The following is a 23866-nucleotide window of genomic DNA, read 5'->3' on the forward strand; positions in this document are numbered from 1 at the left end:
CTCACACATACATTATGTGTAACTGCTGGCAGAGTTGGGACTACTACCAGAAGTTAGGGATAGTGGTGACAAGCCATGGAAATCCACCAGCTACTATTCAGACACCCAGACACCAATGAGCACTTTGGGAAGTAGGCCAAGATGCTTGTAGAATAGCCAGGCTGTCCTACCTGTAAACGCTAGGACTCAGGAAGATTGCTTCCACTTTCTTAAGTAGAGATGACTTTACTTTGGAATATTGGCTCTTCTTTCTGTGTAGCAGATATCAAGAAGAAAACAGTGGACTGTAATGAACTTCAAGTTTTAGAAACTTTTGACTACCATGCAAGTCAGGTTTGACTTTGATGTAGAAAAGCTCACTAGTTCTTCCTTAGATGAATGATGAGCAGCTTGGTTAGGATTACAGAGTGTTTTGTCCCTGGATCTCTCTGGTCTAGAGGCCAGACCAACATACAGGGGCCCTGTATTTAGCTGTTCTTTGGCTAACAGCACCCTTACATAACTTCTGCTTGTCACCAGGGACAAGGGATTATATTATCCCATAATTAACTTATAGACCAATAGTATAGTTATCTTAGTGAGGTGCTGACTTTACATCTAGGCAACAATTTAGGCACTGGTAGAACGTAGCTTATTAATTTTTATATTGTTATACAATTATTCTCTAAGTGTGATGATATCTGAACACCGTATTATTTTATAATATACTTAATATAGTACTTAGAGAATAGGTGACCAATAACATTAGTCCATTCTAACTAAATATTACAAGATTTGCAAACAGAATGGTTTAGTAGAATCAAGCAGGCCTCAGGAAATCTGATTTCCCAGCAATCTAGTTATGTGAACTAGATTAGTTTTATTACTTCTCACATCTCCTTTCCCTAATATCTTAAATAAAGAAATAGAAACAAATGATCTCTTATTTTTTCTGAGCTCTCTGTTCTATGCATTTGCTGAAAGTTGATTAGGAACACAATGACCTCATATATACTCTAACTGGAAAGATATACTTTCATTTTTCTTGACCATTTCAAAGTTTAACAAGTTTTATTTAGGATGAGTACTAACATTTTCTGTGGAACTTTAAGACTACCTTAAGTTTATGATTAAAACTTTTGTTTTTTTACGGATAGGCAAGAAATAATTAAGAATTTATAAATGTTTTGGCCTTGTTCACATGTGTCAAAAATCCAGCAATAAAGATGAAGCCTTGCTTCATTTAGAGAAGGGTACACAGGCTTTTGTTAGTTTCAGGATGATAACAAGGGGCAGAATCATAGAACGTAGAACTGTCGATTTATGTTTGGTACACTGCCAGAAACTACAGGGTCGAAAGAACATGTCGACTTACGTAGATTCTCAAGATTTTGTTATCTAGTCTCAGGCTGTATGACCGTTTGTGACTCAGAGTCTATTTCTAATTCTTAATCTCGGACTGATACTTAGAATAAAAAATATGATTGATTAAAGGCTAGCTGTGAAATTCAGTAGGTTAGGAAGACAGATGGCAAGAAAGGTAAAACATCAAGAAAAGTTAATTTGTCTGACCAAAAGTAAGAAACAAATTTAGTGTCGTGTATTATTTGAAACACTTGAAACACATACTCATTCATCAAGTCTGAAAATGTGTTCAGAATTTGCTGTTTTAAAAAATTATTAACTTTTATATTTCAGATCCATAGCTTCCTTATTGTTTTATAATTGCTGTATCTTTGAGGTGGGTCACTTTGTCACTATTTCCCACTTGGGATGGCAAGTTTCAATATCATTGGTGGTCTCAATAAGTTAAGATTTGACTATTCTGATAGCTTTTATTGAGCAAAGTTTGCAATGTTACTAATAATGTTTTTCAACACTTAAATGCTTTAGGTTATCTTCTTATAAACCCATATCCCATACATATCGTGCCTTTCCATGTCATTATGGTTGATATTTGTCACTAGGAACTACTCATCATTACAATGTGTCAATAATAAGGCAATAAACAGTATTTCTTTAAAGAAAAAAAGTTTAAGTTTTATTTATTTATTTTGGGAAAGAGACAGTGCAAGCAGGGGAGGGGCAGAGAAAGAGAGAGAGAGAATCCCAAGCAGACTCTGTGCTGCCAGGGCAGAGCCAGATGTGGGGCTCACACCCACCAACCGTGAGTGAGATCATGACCTGAGCTGAAACCAACAGTAAGATGCTCAACTGACTGAGCCACCCAGGCAGTAAACAGTATTAATGCCATGCTAAGCATTGGAATTTCCAGAGTTAAAATACCTAAGTGATCTAAGGTGGGGCCAAAAGAAGGAATGGAGGAGACATTCTGGACTCTAGATAGAAAACATTCAAAAATTGGTTTGATATCAAATTTAGGGAGAAAATATGCCAATTAGAATGAATTTTTTAGGATTCAATTCAGCATTTGTTACTTAATAGCATTTGTCATTTTCCAATTTTTCATATGTGGCAAATTAATTTCAAATCATTTTGCTCTTCCAAATGCCTTTGTGTATTGTGTTTCTTTTTTCATATTCTTTTGGATAACATTTGAAAAGAAAATAAGACTACAGCAGTCATTGATTACGGTCAGGATGGAAGACAGTTGTAAGACCGAGAAACAGGTGGAGCATATATGACGGGAATATTCACTTTTTGTGCCACCATTTTGTAGCTGCTCAAAAAAAAAATTTTTTTTAGCAAATGGTGGGTATTGTTTCTTTACAAAAAATGGTTCTGTACTGGATCCATCTGCGAAGTATAAACATGTCATCAGCACTCATTTTCCATCTCCAAAAAAACATTCCCCATGTCCATATTTGATTTTCAAGTGCATCTGTGCACTGATGGAAACCCTCCCAGCATGATGCCACACAATTGCAAAACCCACACATTTCTGTCTTTGAATCAAGCTTTCACAAGAGCCTGGCCTCCTCTGGGTATAAGCTTGTTTCGAAGTTGCAAAGGTCCTCCGGGTGACCCCAATAAAAGGAACTTCCATGTCCATGGTAAGGTTAAATTATTCCTTTTAGGGAGATGATTTTCTCCATGAAGTTTCTCCTACTTTGTTCCAAACTTTTTTTTTTTTTTTTGGTATCTTAGAATTTCTCTTTTGTGCCCACACTATACTTACCTAATTATTAGCATTATACTATTGAATTTCTCAATGACTAAATTCACATTTGAGAAAGAAAGTTTGATTATTCTGAAAGTTTAAGTAGAAAAAGCAGGGAATTCGTCTCGGAAAGTTGAAAGGCAACCATCCCGAATTCGATGAGTTCCTAACGTTACTGGTAATCATATAACCTGAAAGAGTGGAAAACATCACTGGAAAAACTGAATCTCCTCATCAACACACATTCAGAAGTGAACTCCTTGCTAAGAAGGAAATTTTATTTTACCTCATTATTTTCCCTACGCAGAACCGGAGTTACCTTCGCCGTAGAGCAAGGGAGTAAGCCTTGCCTGTCATTTTTAATCAGGTTGTTTTAGGTAATTTTTGTTATGCCCCTCATTACTGAATTGTTTATCAATAGGTGCAGCAAGTGTCACTAGCTTTTCTCATCAAACCAGGTCTGACAAAGCAGCACAGTGCATGGGAAAGAGGCAGCTAGGTGAAACTAATGCCATAGATGTTTGATTCATTAGGAGCTTATTGTTAACGGGGATGTCTGATTGTAAAGGCTCAGTCAAGCAAAAGAGTGCAGAGTAATCAGTCGGATTTATAGTTTGCAGGGCTCAGAAAAAAATCAACATAAACCTTTGGATATAGCAGAAACAGAAAAATCCCCTTTGGGCAGCCCTAACCTGGAACCAGCCAAATAAGGTCATGCTACATGAAGGTTTCCTGTTAGGTGATGGGAGATAGAGGCGGATTAGAGCCATATGGCATGGCCTATCATACCTTCTGACTTAAGATAACAAAGCCAAGCTTTGTGCTTAGCTGTTTTTGACTGACATCATCAATTTTATTTTATGTTGGTCACCTCCGGTAACAGGAAAAAATGGCCTAGGGTTGATAACACATGCTTTTTTTTTTTTTCCCCTTTTAGTATTAAGATGCCTAGAAGCTAGTTTTGTGCTGTTAAAAATTTCAAAGAATTAGTAGCTTACTCTTCTATCACCCATCCTCCAGCAACTGTCAGCCCCCCTCCCCCTTGTTTTCAGTTTGTACCTTGCAAATGAGAGGCTGCCTTATTCAGAACCAGATGTAAGGCTCCTAGAGAATGAGCATAAGCTGGTGTACTTTAAGCCTAATGGGAAGTTTTATATGCAAGGGCCTTGAACTGATTAGTATAATTCCCTCTTTAATACAGCTGTCCCTCCAGATTAAGGTAAACCAAATGTTGCAATCAGAGATTAGTGTACCTTGCCAGTTATTAACATCCCCGGTGCTCAGCAAGCACGTCAGACACTAATGCTGTGTATTTATTTGCCATTTCCCTACTGTAACTTGAACTTCTGCACCTGTCAAAGCATTCCAGTGAAGAGAGGGGCATTATTGGAAAGCAAAAGTTTTGTACCTGTACACCTGTTTTGTTTTGTCACAGCTTAGATTTTTCTTTCGGCTTGCCAAGACTGCCAGGTGCTTTAATCTGCTCCTCTACTGGTTTTGTAAAGAAAGACTTTGTGTGCTAAATTGCATTTGTTGCTTTCATATGCTCTCTTTTATGCAACTGGAGAGCCGCTCACCTAAACTGGTGGCGCACACGCGCGCGTGTTTTCTTTTGCAAAAGAAGCAAAGGGTGAGGCTTCTTTCTCAGAAAACACACCTATGTCTTCTGTGCTCTTCAGATTCTGCAGTGTCTTAAATCACAAGGTGGGTCTCACAGCTGTAATATATTTGGCAGGATATCCTGCCTCCTTGCAACCCAGATGTCAAGAAAGACAAAGTCCTGGCTATCTCAGAAAGATCTGGCTCCGTTTCTTTCCCTCCCCGGCCCCCGCTCAGGGCATGCTTGGACTTGAAGCTTGAGCATATACAATAGACACACCAGAGAAGCTTGGGATGGTAGCTCCCAGTTGTTTCCGGTAACGCTGGTCCAGTTTGGGTGCTCCCTGAACCTTTTCATCGGCGTGGCAGGTGGGTCAGAAAGTAAGGGAAACTAATGGCAAGTTTGATGAAGAGGTCTTATGTTTGTTGAATAAAGTGTCTTTGTGGTTTTTATCAGCATCGTTTATTACTCAGAGATTGAGAATCGGGTGCTTTTTCTGAAAAGTGCATAGTTTGCTGTGTAGCTACTGGGGTCATCTCAGGGTCTGATTTTTTTTCATGTGTCCGATTAAAGCAGGTAGCTCTGCTCTTACAGAGCAACCCCCCGATGGCAGCAGCAGTGGGGCAAGGCCAGCACCCCCGTAAATTTTGCCGTAGGCGGCAAGAAGCCACGGTTTTCCAGCCGGCCCATGACACTGGAAGTAGCCACCGGTTCAAGTTGGTATCAGTGCTGGGGGAGACGTTGCTTTCCCTTGCCCCCCTCCTCCTGCGCGATTCCATCTTGGTGTTTGCACGTTGATTGCCTGGTGCAGAGTTTCTACATATTATAGCTTAATTGCAGATTTTTAAAAAAGACAAAAATATGTTCATATCTTAGGAATTATGTCTTGCAGCCTACTAAATATGCTAATGCAACACTAAGCAGGGATAAAGTTCTTGCCATACCCCCCAACAGTTGCGTGGAACCCGCTGCCAAGTGATTGTTAATTGTGAAGCACAAGCAGGCTTTGCAATCCATCTTAATTGTCATACTTACTTCAGGTTTCGTGATAAGGCTCGATGTTCTGTTTAAAGTGACGATGTTGACAAGGGGAAAGGGTGTGGGCCTGAGCCTGTGGTTCTGAAGGGGTTGCGTGCTCTGACCTGCCGAAGGTTGATATGGACGGTCTGCGAGGGGATTTTAGTTGTCATGGGGTCCCCAGGCGGTTGAATGGAGAGACTGTCTGTCCTGCTTTTTCCTGTTAGGATCCTGACACGTGGAGCATTGATGAACTCAGCACAACGTTGAATGGGAGCTTTTTGGCAGCTGAGACACTGGGGCTAAGCTGCAGGTCAGAGATAACACCAGTGCGGATCTCCTCCTGCACACAGTTACCAGCGCGCTTTCTTCCCTCCTGAGTGCAGGAAATGGCTCATGTTAAATACGTTCACTTTTCAGTTTTCCTTTCTTCTAAAATGGAGCTTGACAGATTGGACTTTTCAGCTCCCCCTTTTTTCACCACCTCTGCTTTCTACCTCAGAAATACTCTTCAGGAAGCAGGAGTTAATCTTGGTGAGGAAACGATAAGGTGATGCCTGATTTTCAGGGGAAAGCAGAAGGATATGGCTGCCTGGTTGTTGCACAGAAACTTGAAACTCCCCACCTTTGAGGCTTTTCCCTTCACATCTTCAGGACCGGCCAGAAGGGGCGCAGAGTGAAGAGCCTCCTACCTAGACAGATGGAGGAGAGTGCAACGTAGCGTCACGTAGCATTAGATAGTACTAAGAAGGACGTGTTTGGGAAGCAATGCTGACTTTTAAAGAGGGGTCTGTCCGGTATTGGGTGCGGACAGCAAAACCCTTTGCGTGGTTTTACGTGCAGCTGACTTGTGCAGCGTTCCAAGATGCGGAAAACAGAGAAACCGACAGCAAGGGTGACTTTAATACTCTTTGGCCAGCCTCTTCACGGAAGCAGTACAGAAAAAAATTCTGTCTGGTTTTAGTACCTGCCCTAAATTTGGGCTGCCAAAGCCCCATTTAAAGAAAAGATAGATGAAATTGATCTTTGGGTGGTATTGAGTAGTGACTGTGAAACTAATATTTGAAACCGCCCCCAAACCAAGTGAGATTCTGACTTGGGGCATATGTAGGTGGCTTCAGTGAGGCCTGAGCGCTTCCTTTTCTCTGTGTTGAGTACTCGATGCCCTGTGAAGCACAAGGGATGCAAGTAAGAATGTGTGCAGGTGTGGGTGAGTGCCCACGCAGGTAGAGGGGATGGGCTAGGGCAAGGAAGACCGTGGGGAGAGAAGGGCATGGGGATAGGGAAAGGTTTCTGGTCAAGGATCAGTACAAGAGAAAACAAAAGGGTTGTGGGTGGAAGTGAGAGTAGCAGCTCAGCCTGAGGGCTAACAGCTTGGGACATGCAGGGCGATGTTGCTCTTTGATCTGTTACCTCTTACTGGTTCCGGTTCCGTGCACCCATTCTGTCTCAGGAAGGCAGAGGCCACAGCTGAGAGAGGTGGAGAGAGAGAGAGATGGAGAGAGCGAGGTAGTGATAGAATAGGAACGAGCGATCTGTATGAGAGCCAAATATGATGAGCCCATAACCCTGGGGAGAATGATACAGGCTTGCAACTCCACCAGAATTTGCTCTGATGCCCAGTAGCAGTGCCAGGCCTTTTATAATAAGACAATTTTCCAGTCTTCCTCATCCAATTTTACCATGTAGCCTTCATTTTTCTTTAAGTGATTGGGACTAGGTTACTCCAGGACTTCATTCCCTGGCTACTGCTGGTGGGGGACTTCCTAAGGAACTTTGAATTTCCCCAGCTTTAACTTGAGAGAGAGTAGCCAGGACTGAACAGCCTCGCCAAGGACCCTAGAGAAATAGTGGGTGTGACGTGTTCAGTGTAATCGTTGACACATAGTAGGTGCTGGGGTAAATCCGCACTATTCCTCTATGAAGAACGAAGCCAATTGAATTTGTTGTTAAACGCTCTCTTTGGCTGTGTTTTCAGCTGTAGCACTGCCCGAGGAAATTGTAGAGCTTAGAAAGGGCTCCTGTCCTAAATAGAAGGTTTAGTTTTGCTTGTGCTTTCTATCTGCTTGGTCCAGATCTAGTGTGAAAGTTTGAGTTGACCTGAAACATTCTAATCTTAGACGTATGTGGTCAATTGTCATGAGGTCAAAGGGAGACAAATACCTATACAATGTTATTTAAAGAGTCTGGGAAACCCCGTATGTCCTCCAAGTATCTCCCCAATTAATCATGGCGCCAGTTAACATCCTGATATTTCCGCTGGTAGAGTAATTCCTGTGAATAAAAGCATTTTTTCTTGGTTAACCTCTTTGTGTTGCAATTATGATACTTGAGAGAGGCCACTTTTTATTATGTGGATAATGTTGATTTCTTATTTACTATCTCTGTGACGACCAGAAAGAGAGAAACTGGGTACAAATGACAGTTTTGTTAAGGATAATACAATTCCTTGGCCCCAGGATGGGTCAAGGATGTTACACTAGGTTGGGGTTCGTATTCTTCCAGATGATTTTGGAGTGAGATATGTAGATACTGGGAGCACTTCTGGTCAGCCTGTGGAACAATTAGAGCTTCATTTCTGGTCCTCTCTTTTTGACAAGACCTTTCACTTCTGATCACCCTGCCAGAGAAACTGCTCAATCCCCTATTATCTTGGGCTTTCCAGAATCCTTTGCCTTGAAGATGGTAGGTTAGGGATTCTCAAACATTTTTCGACTCTAGAATGTATGTTCACACCTCGGACACTATGCCTCGCTTGTGTTACAATAGGCATTGTATTTCAACCTTTCTTTTAAACAGGTCTCCTTTTCCTGACATTCTTCTGTGTCCTCTTGGGAAGGCCTGCCCCTTTTCCTTTGTCCATGTTCTGTCATCTTCACATCTAGTCAGTATATGAGAGTTGCTGCCTTAAGTGAGTCCTAATGATAGGAACTTTTTCTTTTTCACATGGTTTTTTGCCTTTGCCCTTTCTCCAGGAGCCCTACGCCCTGTAACTCTGCATAATATATGCGCATGTGTATATGTTTTGTGCGCGTGTGTGTGTGTGTGTGTGTGTGTGTGTACTTCTTGTTTTAGCAAAAAATAAGCCATCCTGTGTGTCTTGCAATTGATTTAGGTTAATGGTTGTTTTAAACTACAAAGACTGTTAAGTCACCAACATGTGTTCTCTTCTTTACCTGTATAATCTTGATTCTTTAAGTTTTCTTCACCTATCACGTGATTTTTACCCTTCTTTTATTCCCCCCCTTGGCTTAAAAAGTATGTGTATTTTTTTTTTCTGACTGCACTAGTCTTACGTACGTCTTGGAGAATGTTTGGAAATACAGAAGATTGTGGGTGAGAATAAACTCACCCCGAATTTCACTATCTAGGGTTCTCTGTTATTACAATTTGGTTGTATCTTTCTACCTCTCGGTTTATTGGATTAGACATTGAGAATGCCTGGGTCACTCTATAATTTTTAAATTGTTTTTCTCTTTCCTTTTCAGACTTTCAACTCTCTAAGTTCTCCTCATTCCTTTTATGTTGATGGGTCCCAAGTGGGACCGATATAGTACTTTAGTATCTAAAGCTAGATCTGACTTGTATTCTGGGAAGGTTAGCTCACAGCCTCTACATACTATATTTTGAACTTCTTAATATGCATTTTCCTGCTCTGAATCAGTGATTTATTTTTTGATCTTTGTTAATACTTCTTTTCAAGCTTGAAACAAAAGAAATTATCTAAAAATAACCCAAGACTGTTATCCAAGACTTTAAAGTAGTGTGAGCCAATAGGTTGACACCTTTGATCCTTAGGTAAAAAGTTACAGTTCTTTTGTTGGCTTTCTGCAAAAGGAGGAAGTGGGGGCAAATTACACAGCTGATGCTTTTTTATGCATGAAGGAACCTACTTTTGACAGCTAGTAAACAAGTTTCAACATTTTTCTGGGTAAAGAAGCTCATTCATTTAACATTTATTTATTGAAATAACCTCTATTATGTGGCAGGCACTGTTCCAGGCATGGGGATTCAGCAATAAATAAAACAGACAGAATCCACCTTACTACTTAGAAATAAAGTAGTTGAACTTTTTTACTTTCTATTTAAATTTCCACTTAAAAAGGCAATTGCATTTCACTTTCTAAGTTCTGAGTCGGTTTTGAAGCAGGTGGGGAAAGAGCTCTATTATTACAATATTACTATATCAAATAATGTCTTTCCTTCCAGAAATCTTTTACTCATTACTCTCCAAGTTTCAGTTTTTTTTCAGTAGACAAAAAGGCAAGCAAATGCAGCGGCAAAGACACATTTTGATGACTTAAAACAAATGCGCTTGATTTTAATACATGTTGTTTTATTGAGGAGGGAGATTTAAAGAAAACAACCAAACAGGAGGGGTAAGAGTGGATATGTTCTTACAACTCTTTTGAGGAGTCAATAGGGGGTGCAAAATTAGGAGAGGTCCTCCACTTTCAGATAAAGTTGAACAGTTATGTATTTGAAATTATGGGTTTTGCCATGCAGTTAACTTGAACAGTAATGAAAAAATAACTATTAGTAGCTAAGCAGAGAAAGAATGCGTGAGGCAGAAAGACATAGGCCAGCATTTTATTTAATTCGAATGTGTAATCCATGGAGACTGTACTGGGTGTGGGTCACTGAAGGTGTAAAAAAGTATGTAGAGGGGCACCTGGGTGGCTCAGTTGGTTGGGCGTCCGACTTTGGCCCAGGTCATGATCTCATGCTTCGTGGGTTCCAGACCCGTGTCGGGCTCTGTGCTGACAACTCAGAGCCTGGAGCCTGCTTCAGATTTTGTGTCTCCCTCTCTCTGTCCCTCCCCTGCTTGCACTCTGTCTTTCTGTCTTCCAAGAAAGAATAAACATTAAAAAAAATTTTTTTTAAGTATGTAGAAACTAAGAACAGAGCATCCAATAGTTATCTTGGTGGTTTTCTTACCCACTTGTTTCAGTGTGGGTGTGTTTTAGGTAGTTTGTCAACCAGACATCAAGAGACGGGAATTTCACTGATAGAATTGGATGGGTTTTTATCAGAATTCAGGATATGCCATAGGCAGTTAGATTGTGACATGGAAATAGCAAGAGTTTAAGTGGATGCTACATGAGAAATTATCCTGGATTCTTGAGGTTGTGTGTAAGAATGGAGTCTTTGTTACTTTTTTTAGCAGTTGATGAAAAAAGTATGTGTTATAACTCAACCGAGAAAAGAGGAGTGTGTTTTGGAGACAAGAACTTGCACAGTTAAATAGCTCAATCTGTGGAATAGAATATAGCTGCTGACTAGGGACTGAAGACACAGACTGTCGGCTAGAAGGGTTGGCCAAATCATTCACAAATGGTGGAAAGAAGGAGGGAAGAAATGAAGGACGGAGGGGTGAACAAAGGAAACAAGCAGATGAACAGAGAAAACTGCAGTGGGTCGTATTGAGGCACAGTTATTCTGGAGAGTTCTTTTTTTTTCATTTTTATAAATTTAGTTTTGAGAGAATGCAAGTGGGGGAGGGGCGGAGAGAGAGGGGGACAGAAGATCCAAAGTGGGCTCTGTGCTGACAGGCTGACAGCAGTGAGCCTGATGTGAGATCATGGCCTGATCTGAAGTTGGACACTCAACCAACTGAGCCACTCAGGTGCCCCTGTTCTGGAGTTTTGATTCCAGCTCATCACTAGGGAAAAATGATATTTTTCAGGTGGGGTTGTGTGATTTACATCTATAATTATTTAGATATGGGCCAATCTAGGGACAAAGCACAGTAAAATTATGTTTACTAGAAACTATAAGAAATCCTTGCTAGATTAACTGATACTTTGTGAGGAAAGATGTAGAGACCCCATGTTTATGTTTTAATCTATTTTAGCATGTTGTGTTTAGTTTTTTTTATTTTTTGAAAAGTAAGCCACAACTGACCCTTAATTTAGTTTCAGATCCACACTTTCTCCCTTTATTTCTCCACTAGACCTTGTCTTTGTCATATTGCAAAGCTTGTCAAGGTTTTCCTTCCTATGTGAGATGAGATGCAATGAATAGTAATTCAGAAACCTATCGAGATATGTTTTTTTTTATTATTCAGTACAGACAGGAATGATGTCTTTCCTGACATGTTAGACATCATAGTGTTTTCACATTTAGAAAATGTACCCAAAACACACAGCACAGTGCGTTGCATCCGTGCTCTGTCCAATAAACATTAACTGATGTAGATGAGAGAGCACATGTCGCTAACCAGAACCTCCTGCCTAACTCCGGGTCCTCAGAGGCCAGAAGATTTTTGTGAGCAGGAATGATGGCCCGTTGTAATTCCTTGTGTTTAGGATAAGTGAAAAGATAGTTTTCTATCTTTTCACCAGCATTCCTGGTGAATGTAGCCTGATATATGCACTACTTGTTTGTTTGTTTGTTTTACATTTATTTATTTATTTTTGAGAGACAGAGACCAAGCACAAGTGGGGGAGGGGCAGAGAGAGGGGGAGACAGAATTCAAAGCAGGCTCCAGGCTCTGAGCTGTCAGCACAGAGCCCGACTTGGGGCTCCAACTCACAAACCGTGAGATCATGACCTGAGCAGAAGTCGGGCACTCAATCGACGGAACCACCCAGGTGCCCCTATATGTGCTACTTGTATTGAACACAAGAGTCTGTTAATTCAGAAAATTCAAATATTTAGAATGCAGACTGTATATAATATATACACAGTATGAATATGCATATATGTACACAATATATGTACACACTGGGAAATATGGAATTTTAAAATAAGAAATGAAAAGATGTTATTTCTACTTTAACAAGAGCCAATGTATTTGGGGAAAAAGAAATGAAAATCCTTAAAATTGTTTATTTTATATTCCACATTCATTCATCAATAACTATTCATATAATATCTACTAAATGTAAAGATCAAGAAAGCACCATTGCATTCTCAGAGAGCTTTTAATCTGATGGGTTAAAGGCAACCACAAGACAAAGTAGACTGTTATTTTGATTAGAGAGCCAAAGAATGCTGAAATGGAATAACAAAAACGCCTAGTACTGAAGAGTCAGTCCTTACTATGTGTTGGCAGCTACATGATACATTTTAGGTGCGTTGTCTCAATCCTCATAACAATTTTGAGTTACAGGTACTCTTACTTCCTGAACCTCCCCCCACATACACTCGGCAGATAAAGCAGGAGAGATCTATACATATTAATGGCTTACCCTGGGGCGCAGAGCTAGGCCAGGCAGAGGTGGGCCTGTGAACTGAGAGCCTGACCCCAGAGCCCGAGCCCTCAACCATTATACTCCACTGCCTCCTAGGGGATGGGAGGAAGAGATGACCTCTGTTTGGGGAGGGGTCAACAATGGGTTCTTGAAAAGAGGTCCCTTGATCTAGGTCTTAAAGGATTGGCTGGATAGTGTGGCAGGTAGAGCTATGGAGAGGGAAAGTCTGTTAGAGAAGAGTGATGGGGGTGCGTGGGGGTGGGTAGAACTCAGGTTTGGGTAACACAGGGCCAAGTGGGGCTTTGGGAATACGTTGTATTGGGAGGTGGGCACATGGGGGCTGAAAAAGAGAGGAAGGCTGAAGAATCTGGTCTCAATCCTGTAGGAGCTAAGTATAAAATAGAGTAAAAGATTTGTAATAAAAATGGAAAGAATGGATATTAATAAGGCATAATCATTAGGAGGAGAGTTTTAATCAGCAAAATCTTCTTAGAGGAGCTGGATATTAAACTAGGGTTTGAAACTGATGTAAATGGAGTAGAAAAGCATGCCAGCAATCTAGAATATTGTGATTTAAATAGGACACTGGAACATAAGGAAAGCGGATAAAAGTCTATTTTTCTTGCATTCAAGGATTGCTGAGGGACAAAGTTGAATAAGTGAATGTCCACCTCTCCCACCTAGAAGAAAGAGAGTAGAAGTGTTCCCCCCCACCATCATCTCTGTCTCAGTTTATCATCTACTCAACTGTTCAAGTAAAAAAAAAAAGGCAGTTATTTTTTTAGCCCTTTTCTTGTTCTTACTCTAAAATACATCCTGAATCCACCCTGCTTGGATCCTTCCTTAGACTCTGTGGAGTGCAGACACTCTACTGTTTGAAAGCCTCAATCAGATCAAGTCACTTCCTTGCCTGATATCCTCCAAAGGCTTCCTGTTGCATTTAGAACAAATTCCAACCTCCAAGTCCCTCAAATTTCCAGACTTACCTTATTTTGCTTTCCATTATGTTTCAGCCTACTTGCTTCCTTTCTATTCCTCGGACTCACCGAGCTCTTCCTCAGTCTAGGGCATTTTACTCTTTTTTAAAAGTTTTGTTTTTCCTTTTTTTTTTTTTTTTTGAGAGAGAGAAAGAGCATGTGTGCATGTGCAGGGGAAGGGCAGGAGGAGAATGAGAGAGAGAGAATCTCAGGTAGGCTCTGCACCCAGCGTAAAGCCCATCGAGGTGCTCATATCTCATGGCACTGAGATCATACCTGAGCAGAAATCAAGAGTCAGTCGCTTAACTGACGGAATCACCCAGGTTCCCCTGCTTTTGTTTTTTGCCTGGCCTCTCTTCTCACAGAAAATCAGCTCAGATATCTTGGCCTTTGAGAGCCCTTCTCTGAACAACCAACCTGAAATGTTACATCCATGACTCTTTTTTTTCCCCACACTTGTTAAGGTCACTGTCTTCATATTTAGAAAACTTTATTCAAATTAGTCTTTATCACTCTACCTAGTTATAATTTTCCTCTTGATTTTATCATTTCCCAAAGTGAATTAAAACAATCTCTGTCTTTTTCTGAGTCTCTAGGAGCATTTTCACTTCAGAGGATGGGACTGGCTCTGTCTTCTCTAGTGCTACAAACTCAGTGTCCAGCAAAGTGCTTGGGATATAGTAGATGCTCAACAAATATTGGTTAAATGGATGATGAATACATGAAAAGAATGGGTGTGAAGATGGTTTGAGTAATGGGTGGAAGGTTATGTTTTATCCAGTAAATGAAGTAGATTGTGAAATAACTTACGTGGCTGTATTTTCTAATGTGTTCCATTTCCACAATTAACCAAGTTGCTTTCTTCTTTGCACACCAGCTAATCGACAGTGGGTAGGTGGGACTCAAAGCCTTTTGTGTTGCAAGGGGAAAACAAGCCTGAGATTTAAAAGGAGGGGGAAAAATGGTCTTAGTTAATCCACAGGGTGGGTGAGAGCTCAGCCAGAATGCTCTTTGGAATCCAGACAATTCAGTGACAGTAACACCCTCATACAAGTGTTAGGGAGGTCAGAGGAGATGAGTCTGTGACATGTGCAATCACTCTTGATGTGTTTGATTTTTCAACAGTATTTCATGGTGACATTTAAATTTGAATGGGAAATGACCTCCTTGTTCCCAGTTCCTTTTCTAGCCAGTATAGGATTGCTCCTTCAACAAATATCGGTATGTTTTGTCCGGCAGAGTTCTCCAGTATCTTAACAGATGGAGTTTACGAGTTTATTTTCCAGTAGAAATAGTGATTTCAAGGCAAGGAGGAGGTGGTAGGAGCTATTTATTTTTACTTTTTAAAAGGAATACCTTCCTGGCAAATAAGTGAGTACATGAGCAGACTCCACAGCTTTCTTGGAAGGAGTCAGCCGCTGCAGGTATGGGAGAATTCCTTTGGCCAGCCTTAGCCTCCCCGTGCATTTCTCACACTTGTGTTGGCACAGTTGGTGGAGTTTATTATTAGCGGTCTGTCCTACAAGCCATTCATTCATGGAATATGGCCCTGGGAGAGGAATCTTCACGCGAAGTAAAAGTGTCCTCGTTTTTCATTGGCTCTGGGGGCGTCTCACATAATGGAAGAACATCCTTGAATAGAAAGATCTCAGTTCAGAAAACAAGGAAGAAAAGGTGAGGAGAGAAAGATGTTCTCGGCGGAGTCAGCTCGGAACCGAAGAATGAAGATTTTGTTTCGTGCAATGCTAGTTGCCTTGGCAGGCTCCAGCTGGCACTGTGGGCTTGCTGTAGCTGCTGAGTCTGAGCTGAGGAGAGGAGACAGTTCGCTTTGCTCAGCCTCACCATGCGTCCCAATATGTTTTTGATTTCGTATTTTAAAAATAAGGTGCATGATCTCAAAAGGAAATCATTGCAGGCGGTTTTATTCTTTGCTTTTTCTAATGGACAATTAAAAAGCAATCCTGGTTCTATTCCAGAGATTTTCTCATTCCTTAGCACAACTGTAATTTGGCCACATATAATAGTGCAGTGGTATTATTAGATATTATCATGTTTATTTTATTCAGGAAAATGCGTGACACACCTTATTTGTATTCTTTTTGAGGAAATGTCCTGGAATGGGTTTTGTCCTAGCTCCTTTCTGTGCCTGCAAGAAGGTGTGTGTTAGGAATTTAAGTTCCTAGGAATAAGAATAGTATTTCTTTTCTGAGGGGGAAGCATAATGATTTTGAGCTTTGCGGAGTTTCAATGGGTTATTGTTGCCTTTTTTTTTTTTTTTAAACAAGTCTCCAGCCACCAAGTCCTACTGTGACACACACTTCCTATCTGCGATGGCAGATATTTATATTTCAAATTAAATAAAATTAGAATTAATTTTCGTCTGAAAAATTTTTGGAATTTTGTTTTTTTAAGAACTATGAGGTAATTGGAGATATCCCAGGCTATCGCAAAACCAGGGCTGGGAATCACTGCTTTCGTGATTAGCACTTTGTAAGCCTTCAAAAAATATTAAAACCAGGATAGATTGTCTAATTTCTTGTGGGTGGATTCACTTTAGTATAATGTAATGTGTTAACAAATGCTCAGAGAGGAGGATGTGGATCCAGAAAGATGGCTTTTGCAGAAGGCTTTTATCCAAATTAATTCAAAGAATAACAGGAACAGTTGTGTATTGGGGCAGAAGGAATAAGGTGACTCAATTAAATGTTAGAGAAATCTCCAGGAAAAAAAAAGTGTCTCATGTCAACCCAATACTAACAATAAAATTCTCATTACTGAAATCGATAATCCTGTAATAAATGCATAATAACTTCAAAAAGGATTCTTTTATTAAGTATTTTTATATGATTGGCTATGCACCAAATATTGAAATCAAATACTGCTTTGCTTTACTTTAAGAATGATAAAATTCTCTACTGTGTCTCTAAAGAGAATCTTAAATGAGATGCTTCAAAAGAGTAATTTGCAAATAAATTCACCTGCTGAATTTGTGCCTGAACCTACTATATTTACCTAATTCATTTTTGGCTTTTGCTTAGCTCTAGCCATGGCGACACTGTGAGAAATGAATGTCAAGTTCTCCTGGGTAGCTGGAATGTTTGCACAAGGCGGGGGGGGGGGGGGGGGAATAAGTAAGGGTAGTGGGAGCCCCAGGGTTTGGGTCCCACTCAGTGGGGGGTCTTGGGGGCTGGTCTTCCGCAAAGCCTGAAGAACCCTTCCTGTGGTCTGGTTAATTGGTACGGCTAGCCTGTTGCCGTTTTGTGGGTCCAGGAAGACCTTTCAGTCCTTCTCCACATTCAGAGTTGAGCACAAAAGCACTTGGTAGTCCTGGATTGGGAGAGTTCAGGATCCATGCATATGATACCCAAACCGAGATTGGCTTTGTGGCTTTCAGAGATAGATTGCAGGCATTTTTGTAGTGTTCACAGATCCACAACTCACAGACCTACGACTGTATATGCAGTTTGAGAAGAAATTAGAATTAGTACACAGGTAGACTGAGAGAATATGCTGCCCTGAAAATACTTTTGTTTTGGTTTTGGGGAGGGATGTCTGTTTTGAGCTTCCTGTGCTTCTTGCCTGGTGTTCTGTAGAGAATGTTGCATTCCAAAAGATAGGCCAGGCTCCCTTCCTGTGTCTGAAAGCTCCAGGAGGTGCTCTGATAGAAGAGAGGCGTCCCCGGCCTGTTTTTGGGAGATCGTCTCTCCTCAGCTGGCAGTGCAGGTTGTATCTGGTTGACATGCCAGTGGTTTTGCATAGATTTTTCTCTAGAACCTTTTCTGAGGCATAAGGGTCCCCACTACCTTGAAAGGAGGATCTCTGTTGTGTCTTAGTAAAGTTAACGAGAGTGAGAATGAGAGAAGGGGTATCTAACTTATTTGGAAAAGGATCGTTCTCATTTTTAACTTTTCCTTCTCTCTACTGTCTAGACCTATAGCACTTAATGTAAGTGAGGAGATGCTTTATGGAGACCCATAAAGATGCTATGGTCCTAACAGTCCCAGCCTTGGTACATTTTTCTGTCGTTCATTTTTTTCTTACTGTGGTTAAATTTTCATTCGTGTAGTTTACCTCTTAGCTCTCTTATCTTTTTTTCTTTTTTTAAGATTTAAAAAAATTTTTAAGTCGTCTCCACACCCAATGTGGGGCTCGAACTCATGACCCCAAGGTCAAGCATCATATGCTCTACTGACTAAGCCAGCCAGGTGCCCCTTGCTCTCTTAGTTTTGCATTTACATGTCACATATTCAGGTTTGCTTGGAGTGTAAAATATGTTTCAAACTTGAGAGAGATCAAAACTAGGTAAGTTCATGAAATATAGTGCCTTCTCTCCTATGCCAGAGTTATTTAGAAGGGAGCAATGGAACTTTTTGGATTGGTCCCATTCTGCACTGGGCTACTTAGGCTTTCAGTCTGTGGTTCAGTTCATTGGCACTCAATGCCAAAGGAACTAAGGTCAAGGGTTTGATCCTCAGGTGGGCCAGTTGGCTGCGTATTTTTCCAACAGGTTGTATGGAGATTCAGTACAGTCCCTATAGAAATGCTGGTCTTCAAGGGGTTCTGGTGAACATATGAGTGACTGGGTGAAAATCCAGCCCCATTACTGGAAAAGCAAAGCCCGTGCCCTACTGTCATTTTTGCATCTGGGCGGAACGTGCCACTTAAAATGTGAGCTTGTTACTCAACCTCCTTGCGTCTCTGTGTCCTCATCTGGAGAATGGAGATAAGATTTGCTCCCTTTCTACCTCACCAGGATCTGTGAAGATTAGATAATGGCTGTAAAGTCCTTATACAAAGGTATGAGCATTATCATAAACAAGGAGATTAGTCAACAAATAAAAAAAAAAAATTTAAAGGACCTCCCAAAGTGTATTGCCTAATCATTTTTGATTCGGTATCAGTCGTTTGCAGTCTAACCCCTTTCGAGTTTGGTTTCGCAGCAAAAAGTCAGGTGTGAATGTCTGACCTTTCTATTTATTTATAAGGTTAAAAAATTGTTTGATAGTGAACATTTATATTAATAAAAACAAAGTGGGCTTTGAATCTGAAACAGGTTTTATTTGCAAAAGAAGGTGAAGGCTAAGGTCTCTAGGAACATATGCGCCACTGAGGGATATTTGCATATATTTGATCTGCAGGCACGCTTGGGTGATTTTCATAGTATACCTTGGAGTTTAAGTTGTAGCAAGGAGCCACGGCCATCGCTCAGCAGCACAGTTTGCTCTCTCCAGCTTTATTATGGCACACAGCGACAACTTCATTTTTAGCATTAAAAAAAAATTCTCTTCACTTAATTCAGACAGTGACCTGCAGGCCTCATTCTGACTGAAGGAGCCATTCAGAATACTTGCAGACAAAAGCAGGGCTTTTTCCTAGCAACCAGATCAAAGCCAAATCTCCCAGAATAGCTCCCTCCCAGGTTTTCTTTGGCGCATAGGTTCACAAGGATTCTAAGGCTCGTGGTATCCAGTTCAAACTACTCTTTCAAACTGAAATGGAAAGGAAAACTCCTGAGGAATTTTCGCAGACTCTGAAAACCGGCGAGCACTGCAAGAGCACTTCATCTTGGGAGAACGTGGTGGTCATTTGGAGCATCCCTAACTTTGTTATCGCCCGCATCTGCATGTACATTCTGTCGGACTTCCACAGAATGAGGTCTCTGTTTCCTTTCTGCCAGTACCTAATATCAGCTATGCCCAGGAGCCGGCTGATGAAGACTTCCTGTTTGTTTTGAGTCACTGTTAGAGTGATAAATATACTTTAGCTCTCTGCTTAGAGAGGAAAGAAACCAGCTGCCCTGAACTACAGAGAAAAAATGCAGAAATTCCGCTGAATGGCCCTGTTATCAAGGAGTTTCAAGGGCAGCATCAAAATGAAAACTATAAGCCAGGGCAAAGTAAATAATTTCCATATTAAAGCATCTTGCTGCATGCATAGACCTAAGTTGTTTGTCTTTAATCATTTAGGCAAGCGTTGCATTTTTCACTCTTCTAAGACTAACTCAGCAATGTTGAGAGATTTTTAAAAATGTAAACTGATGCTACAGAATAATGGTGAGCTATATAAATAAACAATTACAGTTGTGGTTTTTTGATCTGACCACAAGCTTTTAATGCCATTTTTGCATGAGCATAGAATGCTTCTGGATAAACAATACTGTTTACATTGTCAGTGGCATCCACTGTTGCATTGAGTCATTTACATATGTGATTATTTGGATATAGAGTAACCCAAGAACAAAAGAATCCTATAAAATTATTTAAAACAAGAGCAACAGGAAATCCTTTACAGCTTAAACAGCACTTCTTCAATAAAGCTGTGGAATTTTTGTGTTTTGATTTTGTTTTTGCCCTTTTATTTTGAACAGGTTTTAGATTTAATGGCTAGAGTGTCCTTTGAGTGGAATTTCTATCTTAACTCTGATTTGAAGGATGGTGAATTTAGGAAGCCTTGTGGATCTGAATGTCTTGACCACTGCATTCTGGCTTTCGTGTTTGTTTGTTTTTTAAGCTCAGTATAGACTTGATGTCCAGAAGTCATGAGTTGGAAAAGATGGCAACAGCTTGCATGTGCCTGAAGTGGGATTGAATTGCTTATTTCCTTCCAATAGCTATGGTCTCTCAAAATGATTTCTAACAGTAGGAGAAGAATACACAATCATCTACATTAAGTCTCTTTCTCCAGGATAAAGGAAATATTTAATAAGCAAATTTAAAATAAAGTTAGCATCAACACTTTTAGGCTGTCAAATTTGTAATGCAGTTAGGGAGGCAGGATGGTGTGGATTGGCCTTAGGACAATGTGTCTGGTCATATTTGTAAACTGAGACTTACTTGAAAATGCACATGAATTGTTGTTTGTAAAGAAGTTTCCCCAACATGCTGGAAGTCCGTGATTGGAACATCAACACGATGCCTTCCTGGATGAGAGAATTATAGTGCTGAAGGCTTTATGGAGATTGGCTCCTTACCTCGTAAAAGCTCATATTAAAAAAAAAAATTAATGTGTCATTGGCAGATCGTAAAGTAGGCCATGCATTTAGAAATATTCACATTAGTTAAAACAAAGCCAAATATGCTAACTATTGTTTTTACTTTCCAAATATGTGGCCATATATGTCTCTTTTACTCACACAACAAGAAGAAAGCATTTAAAAATGTGATTAAGGGTGGAAGGATTAAAGCACTGAATATTTTGTAGAGACTTGGAATAGAATCAGAGAATGGATGGTATTAGGAAGAGAGGGAAAAAATAGTGAAGCCAGCATTTTCTGTGGGTAAGAAAGAAGGGTATAAAACAAATTTTTGAGATAAAATGTATTTGCAAGGGTAAGGATGCTAGGGGACAATTTTCGTGGGCACATGGGCCTCTGTACTTTAAAAAAGAGGTTAGAATTAAACAGAAATATATGAGGGTAGGCGTTTAGGCGAGGTTTTTGGTAAAATCTCTTATTTAAAATAAATTGGAACTCTAGCTGGGTGGAACCTATCACTTACCAAATATAAAAGGCGTGAAAAAAACCACGCTGTACCTTTTGGAGTGCTATTAAATGCCAAGTATCTAGTGCTGAAGTGAAACTATTATGGTCAGATTGATGCTGTCCATGTGAAGCCACCATTCTTCGCAGCAATAGCAATTGCTTAGATTGTTTAAAACCAGCTTTGGTTGTGATAGCACATTTGTGATCCAGCCTTAAGGAACCCCAGCCACTGACAGCCAACATCCATTTCTTCATGATTGAATAAGAGCAAAAAAAAATCACATCTTATGTTTGCACCTTACGCTGCCGTTTACAAAATGCTTTTGCTCGCAACGTCTCCCGTGATCCTTGGTTGTTTCCGGTTCTGGTTGTAAATGGGAACAGTAATAGTTTGTCATCTGTCCTGTGCCAGTGGTGGTGACTTCAGCAAACTGGTTTCTTTTAAGGGGACAGAAATATTCCTCATGCTTCCTAACTACACTTCAGGAGCATCGTCTTACGAAACAGATGGTGCAAATCCTTCTTTTAAAGTATAGTAACTTGTAGCAAAGTGAAATAAAAGTGTGTTCCATAGCAATGAACCCTGTATCTCCCTGACCTTCTCATGACACCACATTTCTGATCCCAGGAGTTTTAGACAATTCTGTTGGAGAAGGTTAAGCATAGGTATGGGGAATAAGGACTGTGGGACGTTTAGAATCATTCCATCCCAGTAGACATTTAAAAAATAATAACGCGTTTATTAGAAGAAATGGTGGTGGGAAGGGGGGATGTTTTTCACACCTGTTTTCACACTTCTGAGGTGATAAGTCCAGCCCTTACAAAATAAAATGGCAGGTTTCACACTAAACCCACCCAGGCATATTCCTATAGTCTCCTAACCCACTTATTCTTTAAGCATAAAGAGGCGGGGCTGCCTGGCAGTCTCAGGCAGAAGAGTGTGCGACTCTTGATTTGGGGGTTGTGAGTTCGAGTCCCGTGTTGGGTGGTTGGGTGTAGCAATTACTTAAGAAAAGAAATAAAAACTTAAAAAAGAACAAAGAGCCAACAAGCTCTCTTGCACAAATCAGTGACTAACAGAGGTCTCCACCATCTTTGCTTTGCCCTCCTGCCTTCCAGATGAATGAGCTATCTTCTGTATATCCTGTATGGATCTTCAGGGGAATGGACTAGGTCTCCAGTGACTTTGGCTCTAGATCAACAATCTTCTCGCCTTTTTAAAAATCTCAATACTCAGTGAATTAGACACCCGAGTTCATGATTTTACCAACTGGGTTCACACACATTTTCTATATGTCCTAGATTCTCTTGGCCACCATTTCTTCCCTACCCCAGTTACTCATTGACATGATATAACTTATTTCTCACCATCTTTCATCTCTCAGAATGGTCTATCTCATCACAACCTAGAGTCACAGAATGTTATAAGTGGAATTAACCTTAGAGATCATGTAGGGCAGTATTTAACAACCAACTCACAGAACTCTTGATTTACCAACCCTCAAACCTGATCTTCACCACTTTTCTCCAGCTCAGTAGATGCCAACCTCATCTGTGGAGATGTTGAAAAGAAAAACTAGGACTCAACCTTGATTTCTTACTACCTTTACCACCCTATATCTAATCCATCAGTAAATCTTATCTTTTTGCTGTCTTGAGTATATCCAATACTCTTCTTGCCTTGATATGGTAAGAGCCTAAAACTCCTCTCTTGCCTTGATATGGTAAGAGCCTAAAACTCATCTCCTTGCTGCATATTCTCTCACATTTCCCTGTGCTATTTTCTACATATTACTTTTTGACTTTGTTGATTTTTTTTCCCTTTTGCAATTTTCTGGCTTTGCTCCCCTTACTAAGATGTTAAGCTCCAGGAGACTGGAAACAGTGGGTATAGAATACTCTTTAACACATGTAATTGTGCCTGGGACATCATTGGCTCTCAATGAATATTTTTTGAATAAATTAATCTCATCCTAAATAGACTGGAAATATGGACCACAAAGAAGTTACGTGAATTTCTTAGGCTCACTATATGAGTTTGTAAGTTTACAACTAGAGCATAGGTCTCTTGACCTAGGGGAAAGTGGGAAGTAAGCAAACTGCTGAGCGCTGCCAGGAAATCTTGTCATACACTGGGTAGATCTGTCTATGAGAAGAGACCTCATCCCAGGACCAGGAGGAACTCTGGTTAGCTGATTCAGGGGAACAATGAGTAATAACATTGGGTTTATTTTCTTTCTTTCTTTTTTCTTTTCTTTTCTTTTCTTTTCTTTTCTTTTCTTTTCTTTTCTTTTCTTTTCTTTTCTTTTCTAATTAAAAGAACCAAGTAACCAGAGTTCTTGTAAGTGTAGTTTCTAAGTACCTGCTGTGGGGCTCAAAGCCAAAGATAAGAAAAGCTTCTAGAAATGTACTTGGGTTTTCAACACCCCAAGTGTCTCTAGAAAAGGGAGGCTACTCAGAAATGGAACTCAAGCAAATCCTAGGCTGCGCTCCAAC

Source organism: Panthera tigris, chromosome C1 (assembly GCF_018350195.1).
Source record: "Panthera tigris isolate Pti1 chromosome C1, P.tigris_Pti1_mat1.1, whole genome shotgun sequence".
Taxonomy (NCBI): Eukaryota; Metazoa; Chordata; class Mammalia; order Carnivora; family Felidae; genus Panthera; species Panthera tigris.